Here is a 7500-nt window from a genome sequence, read left to right as displayed (position 1 = left end):
GATATGAATCAGATGACATCTATATAGCAATAAGTAACTAAACGCAAGAAATCACAGGATACTAACTCCGCAAACAGGATCTCAGCCTAAATTATTGTATTTCCTTCAGGGATTCAATTATAACTTTACCATCTGTTGTTTACTTTCAGTTAAAGAAAAAAAAAACATCGCAATTTGCAACCACAGAAACAAACTATTCACTGCAATACGTGTGAATCTCTGACAAACAATGCAAGACATGCAAATGCACGTGAAGAGTGGAAGATACAGAAATAATAATTCAGATATCAGCCATTGGAAGACACAGTGCAGGATTAAGAATTGCATGAACGTTGCAAGACAACGGAACCACCTTGCACAATCAATAAGCTTCAATACTTTGCCCTGACACTTCCAACAACCCCTGTTGATGACCATGTGATCACCCTTCCTGTTTGTAAGACTTCAAAAAAGGTTGTTGAGTGTTGTGGTAAATAGTGGTGTCTCTCTTGGACAGCATAGGATATTATAAGACAGTTAGCTAGGATGGTTCCCACTCATTGTTTGCACCTCAGGAGTGTTTCATGGGACAACTAGACCTACTTGAGCCTTCATAACTTCGTATCACAACCCATAACGACTCCTCGCTCGAGGCTTTTATAACTCTGCATCACAATCACAATACAATCCACAAACCTTTGACAATTAGAATCCCAGCAAAACATGTTATCTGTAACAATGGCGTGACATAATACAACTGTATTTTTTTTATATTATATATGTATATTTTGAGCATAACCTTTACACGACACATATGCACATCCTGTAATTGATCTGTAACCTTGATGGGATTAAAAAAAAACCTGTATGTCATCTGTAATACTGTATTAAAAGCAGAAGTAATTGCACTTTGCACATAGACATTGCAGAAAAAAATTTTACACATTTCATAATTCATCTGTAACCTTCACAAGACACAGTCAGTTTTTATTGTTATTTATTTGAGGTGAAAGATAATTTGATAAAAATGTTCTTGAATAACTGGGAAATTTGCAGATGAAATCATTTGATTTTAGCTGTTGATATGATATATGAAATCAAGTTTCTTGTTGAATGATAAAATGGTGATGAAAATCATCCTGATTTTTATCAATTAATTATAATATATAAAATTATTACGAAATATGAAAACAAGTTTCTTGTCGATGATAAAATGGTGATAAAAATCACCCTGAATTTTTATCAATAAATCATAAAATACATAAAATACAAAATTATGACGAAATATGAAAACTCATTCTTTTCTTGAAATCCTAAGATAAAAACGAAGAAAAATATTTTTAAATATTTTCGTTCAGTGAAAAAAAATAAAGAAATAAAAAAACATCAGCTGGCTTTTCCAATATCCACAAACATCATCTCAACATCCAGAAATGTTAACAATGTCAGTTCTAAGACAATCAACTTGAATGTTATATATAGTTGTTATATTTTAAAAGAATGTTAAGAAAAAAAAATAAAACAAAAACATTCCATCCAGTCCGCGTGACTTTGTTGTGAAATAAAATGTTTGAATGTTTATAAAATGTATGTGTAAGTGTTTACATAATAAAAAAATATGGAATGTTAGTCCCATATATATAAAAGACTAAACTAAAGAGGTCAACCAGATTGCTTGCAGGAATGTGATCAGACTAGAGACGCTAAAGATGACGTATACAATAAAAGTAGGAATTTGTATGGAAACCTTTTCATTAGTTTGAATAAGGAATATTTAATTTAAAATAATTACAATTATGCAGATTTCCAACATGAAACTAATATATTGTTTCAATTTTGGTACTTTTTTTTTTTTTTTTTTTTTATTGCAACAGACGCCTCAGACCAAGGGGTAAGAGGGGTACTACTTCAGTAATATGATAAACAGTTTTCCTATAGCTTTTTATTCACGTCAACTAAATGCCCTCTGAAAGTAAATATACAGTAATAAGCAAGGAAGGGCTAGGTATCTTTAACTCACTAGTACATTTTAAGTTCATAATCTATGGCTATCCTGATAAAGTCCTACTGAACATGAGTCCTTTACCGAGTTTCTCAAAGGCTTTAATCACAGTCCAAAAAGGAACTCGGTGACAAATGATCATTCAGGTCTTTCGACCAAGATAAGATATACTATGGAAAGCAATTATCATAGCTGACGCATTATCCCGCAATCCCGCACCATACTGCAAAGAACCATTAATTAGACTAAAAAATATAGAAACATCCGTGCCTATTGTTAAAACCGTATCTAAACAAGAAAATTCCTTAACCCAAGAGATCGCGAGCATTGAATATCTGGGTCGGAGCGCAGAACTGTTACAAACTGAACAAAGCAAGTGTCAACAGCGATAAGCAAAACAATAAACACTTCGAAACGGAAACAGGGTCAGCGGCTAAGCAAAAACAATAACACTTCGAGCAGAAACCCTAAAGCAAAAGTATATTTAAGTATGTGATCAGAATAATGTAATCAAATGTAATATTATATGTAGGTCCGTGACGAGGAAAACCCGAAGAACACAGCAGATGACTAACGACCAGGTAGTAGTAATAATCTCTATCATACCAATCGTCATAAACTGGTTGCATTCCGTCATCCAGGGTTCCCTACTATGTCACAGAAAGCCAAATCACTGTTTTACTGGCCTACAATGCTTACAGATATAAAAAGCACATAACTGATTGTAACACGTGTCATGAAAACAAGGGACACACTAAGACACCTGTCAGTTAAGGGCCTATTCTGTGCCAAATCAATCCTTGAAAGAATATACGTAGAATTATTAACAGAATTACGAGTCTGACAAAGGGAATGAAAACACTTCTTAGTGTTAATAGTTCCTTGACACGTTATATAGAATTAATTAGCACTAAAAACAAACACCGCAATTGAGTGCGTTAGGAATATTTGAGTGCTAAAATCATAACATGGAATTCAACACATGATAATCTGACTCGGGTGGTGTAAATCAATAATCTCCTTAACTCGTGTGAATTCCTTTCCATTAAGAAAAAACCAATAATATATTTTATCACCCAGAGTCAATCGGTTTGGTAGAATAACGGATAATTAAATAGGAAGTGTCAATGTCTTACGAGTTACAACTCGTGATATTGGATCCGAACTAGATTATAGCGGTTCTCACGGTTTTTAAATACCTTTATCATTCATATCTTGATACCGCAAGTAGCCTTATACGGTACGCCGCTAGAACACTTTTCCACATATTCAAGCCAACCACTTAATTTATCATATATATATAAAAAAAATATAAATAAATAAATATAAAAAAATAAAATAGATATGGATACAAGTGGAGTCAATATAATACACTCCGTAAGAAGTCGGAAGGGTTACAAATTATAATAAAAAAAGGAATCACGACAAAATCAAATAAGCAAAAACGTAACCATAGGGTTAATTAAATATCAAATATATGCGTATGCGTAAAGATTTGAACTCAAACTTAACGCTTTAGTAATGACAAATAAGCTAAAAGTTCAAACACATATCAAAACCTACTGACATATTGTCTGTCCGGTGATTTATATTCGTAGTCAATGAAAAAAAAAAAATAATAATAATAAATAAATAAAATAATATGAAATAAAAGAGATTTTAAAGTCAGGAAGTCTAGAAGTAAAAATGTTATTCATAATGCCGAATAATCTTATACAGGGTTCTAATAATTATGTATAGAATTTGTTATGGAAACCTTTTTCATTAGTTTGAATAAGGAATATTTAATTTAACATAATTACAATTATGCAGATTTCCAACATGAAACTAATATATTGTTCAATTTTGGTACTGTTTTTTTTTTTTCAGACATTCTTCTCATGCGGGTGGAGAATTAAAACAAAAAATATCATTTGAAAATACTAAAGTCGTATCTCTTACAGCAAGTAACGTAACTCTTAAGCTGGTGACGACGTCATCAGTTCTAGAAGTCTGTCGCGTTTGCCGTATCAGCATGATTCCTTTAACCTCCAATATCTGCTTGCACATGGCTTCATCTCGCGCTTGCAAGCAGATTGATGGAGAAGGAATGCTTAGCCCGAACTTCTCATGGGCAAGGCAGCGTGTCTATCCGTATGCACAATGCAACTTTAGTTAAGGAGTTGCAATCATTTTAAAATTAATAAACAAAATAAGCAAATAGAATTTCTATAACAACAAAATGAATTAATTTTTTCTGAACCTCATAGACATTTAGAAGTATCAAGATATGTATATGAAATATTTACTTGCAACATTAGCCTATTACAATTCAAGTAAAACATTCATGGGAAAATGTCACATTTTCTTGAAAACCCAAAGTTTATTTAGAAATTAGTTACATAGTGGGTTTTTTTTCGTTGCATCTCCCACCTATTAATAAAGTTTTTAAAAATTAACCTCAGAGGATGCGCGCGAGAAATTGAATATGAAACTTTTTGGTTATTGGGCACATAGGATCAGATTTTATCACAACTTAATTTCAGTTAGCTAGAGAAATACAGAATCATGATTAATATTCTCTTTGACTCTTATGTTGCCTGGCAATCTTACAAATAGCTCCGTTTTCCACTTCTTTGTCTAGTAATTTACTACCAGTAATCATCGAATTTCTTTGGGATTCGTATTAATCTCTGTTTATTTTATTAATTATGGATATTTTTTACAGTCATCATAGACCTGGATAGGTTCACTCATTGTTAATGCCATGGATAAAAAAGTTTGTACAGCTGACTCTTTTGAATTCCAAAATATCAGCGAATTCATGTGGGTTAAGTCTGGTCTAAATGGCTCCCTCCCCTCCCCTGTATTTGGATGTCGTCTGAATTTACTTTGCCCTTGTGACAAATATAATCTCACTTGCAGGCTGATTAATGGAACCTGGTTACAGTATCCTGCAGTACGAGGAGTTTTCACATCGCAACTTCAAAAAAAAAAACAAAAATCGTTCATCACTGCGGACGACGGCAGTCGAGTAACAACAAACCGCCTACTATGTGAAAGGAATAAGCACCATCATGGACTTCTTCGACCGACACCGTATCTCGTCGTTAATCTCGTTTTAATGCGGAACGCTCCGGCGGCTGTCGGAAATCGACTACAAAGGAGACATACTTCCGACAATTACGACCCGAAAGGAATATATTCAACTCTACTTTGCTGGCGAAGGACCTCGTGCTGGGATGATTTTATTCATCGCGAAAACGTAATCGTGTAGCTTAGGATGCAGAGAATAAGTATGAGCGCAAAATAGAACGTTGGACCCGCCCAGGCAAATTTTTCCCTTGTTTTAACCCTGTGAAATTGGCCTTTCATTTGGCTATAGGTGGTTGTCTGGAACTGTGTAATGGACGAAAAGTTGTTCGAACGCTAGTTAAATGTGTGGTAGTATAACCTCGGTCATGTATCCTATATATATAAAGTATCATGTATCATATATATATGATCATAAATACAGAGTCGAAATATATCCATTTGGCATGTAAGCAATAGGAATCTATTAATAAATAAATGATCATACAAATCAACAGAATCTTAAAATATATCTTTGCGTGTACGCAATAGGAATCTATTTAAATAGTGCACATATATTAATCAAATATTATATGAAATCCATACATATGTATAAACAAATCAGGTAGCCTATAATCAATCTGTTACCTTTTATCTTACCAATAACTGCAGTTATATATGAGTCAGTATATGGATTAATAAATCAGATATATAAGTTAGCATAAAAATCAACGAATCAATCAGCATAAACATTATAATTTTATCAATTCATATATGAAATTTTTTATCAGTTAAAATCTTGATTTTATCATGTTAATCTTTCATTCTATGCAATTATCAGGAGTACAAGTGTATTTTCTGCAGGCATATGTATCTTAATGAGATGAAGTGAAAACTGTATCATTATATATCACGTGATCACTAGTATTTACCAATATCATTGTTTTATATTTTATTACTTGAATCAATTCATGTACACCATGAATTTTATTTACTTATATATATATATATATATATATATATATATATATATATATATATATATATATATTATATATTCACATAGTGTCTGTATCACACTCCTATAAGTCAAATGCAAGTCAAGTTTGAGTAATATTCAGTAGTTGGTTTTGGTAGCTGACCGAGCTAATGTAAGTGTTTACAATAATAAAAATATGAATGTTAGTCCATATATATAAAAGACTAAAATAAAGAAAGGTCAACCAGATTGCTTGCAGGAATGTGATCAGACTAGAGACGCTAAAGATGACGTATACAATAAAAGTAGGCTAAGATAACATGCCCGTCACCTGTAGTCTTCAATTGTTTATAAACGTTAGTCCAAGCTTCCTGCTTGAGACAAACACCGTGACCTATAATTCAAACGGCCTACGTGATCTGTAGTGTGTCTCATTTTGATTGTATGTATGTTCATATGTTCGACTACTGTCTGTTCCTTTATGACTGGTAACCGAGATGGTAGTACAAGCAGAATAGAGTTTAGCTATCGTCATTAGAAGACCTGTACCTCTTTACCTAAGCTTTATCATGTAGAGAGAATAGAATTAGCCATCATCATTGGCAGAAGCGATCAAGCTATCGTCATTAGAAGACTTGTACAATCCTACCTGATCTTCACCATGTAAAAACTTCAGAAGAATATATATATATTTTTATACTTCGTGTTTTCTACAAGAACCTCCTCACCGAATCATCATGAGTTTAACACATCGTCGTCATAAACAAGAAGATAATCCCGACTTCGTAAGTGATCTACAAACCGCAAGACACTCCATTGAAGATGGAAGTGCAATACCAACCGACTTAGCGTAAGATTATCGCAAGTCTAACATAACCAACGACTTAGTGTAAGATTATCGCAAGTCTAAACATTACCTCATAGGGCGCCTTATTATACAAGGCAACAGCCCTAAAATATGTATATACAGGACTTTTTTTGGTTTTTTTTAGTTTTTAATTGTTATCAGAATAAAATGTATAGATGAATAAGTTTTTTCAATGTGAATAGTGACCTATTCCACTCAGCCATGGATAAAACATATAGATGAATAAGAGGTGTTTTTTAAGTGAATAGTGACCTATTCCACTCAGCCATGGATAAAATGTATTGATAAATATGCAGTCCTTTTTTGCGAATAGTGACCTATTCCACTTAGCCATGGATAAAAGGTATGGATGAATAAGGGGTGTTTTTTTAAGTGAATAGTGACCAATTCCACTCAGCCATGGATAAAATGTATAGATGAATAAATGTTTTTTAAGTGAATAGTGACCTATTCCACTCAACCATGGATGAAATGCATAGATGAATATGCAGTGTTTTTTTTAAAGCGAATGTGGACCTTATTACACAGCCATGGATAAAATGTTATAAATGAATAAGTGGTGTTCATTTTCTCTTTCTCTCTCTCTCTCTGTGCAGTATAAAGTCTGAAGACTAAATATTT

The sequence above is a fragment of the Macrobrachium nipponense genome, chromosome 2, assembly GCF_015104395.2.
Source record: "Macrobrachium nipponense isolate FS-2020 chromosome 2, ASM1510439v2, whole genome shotgun sequence".
Classification (NCBI taxonomy): Eukaryota; Metazoa; Arthropoda; class Malacostraca; order Decapoda; family Palaemonidae; genus Macrobrachium; species Macrobrachium nipponense.
This window is presented reverse-complemented; position numbering follows the sequence as displayed.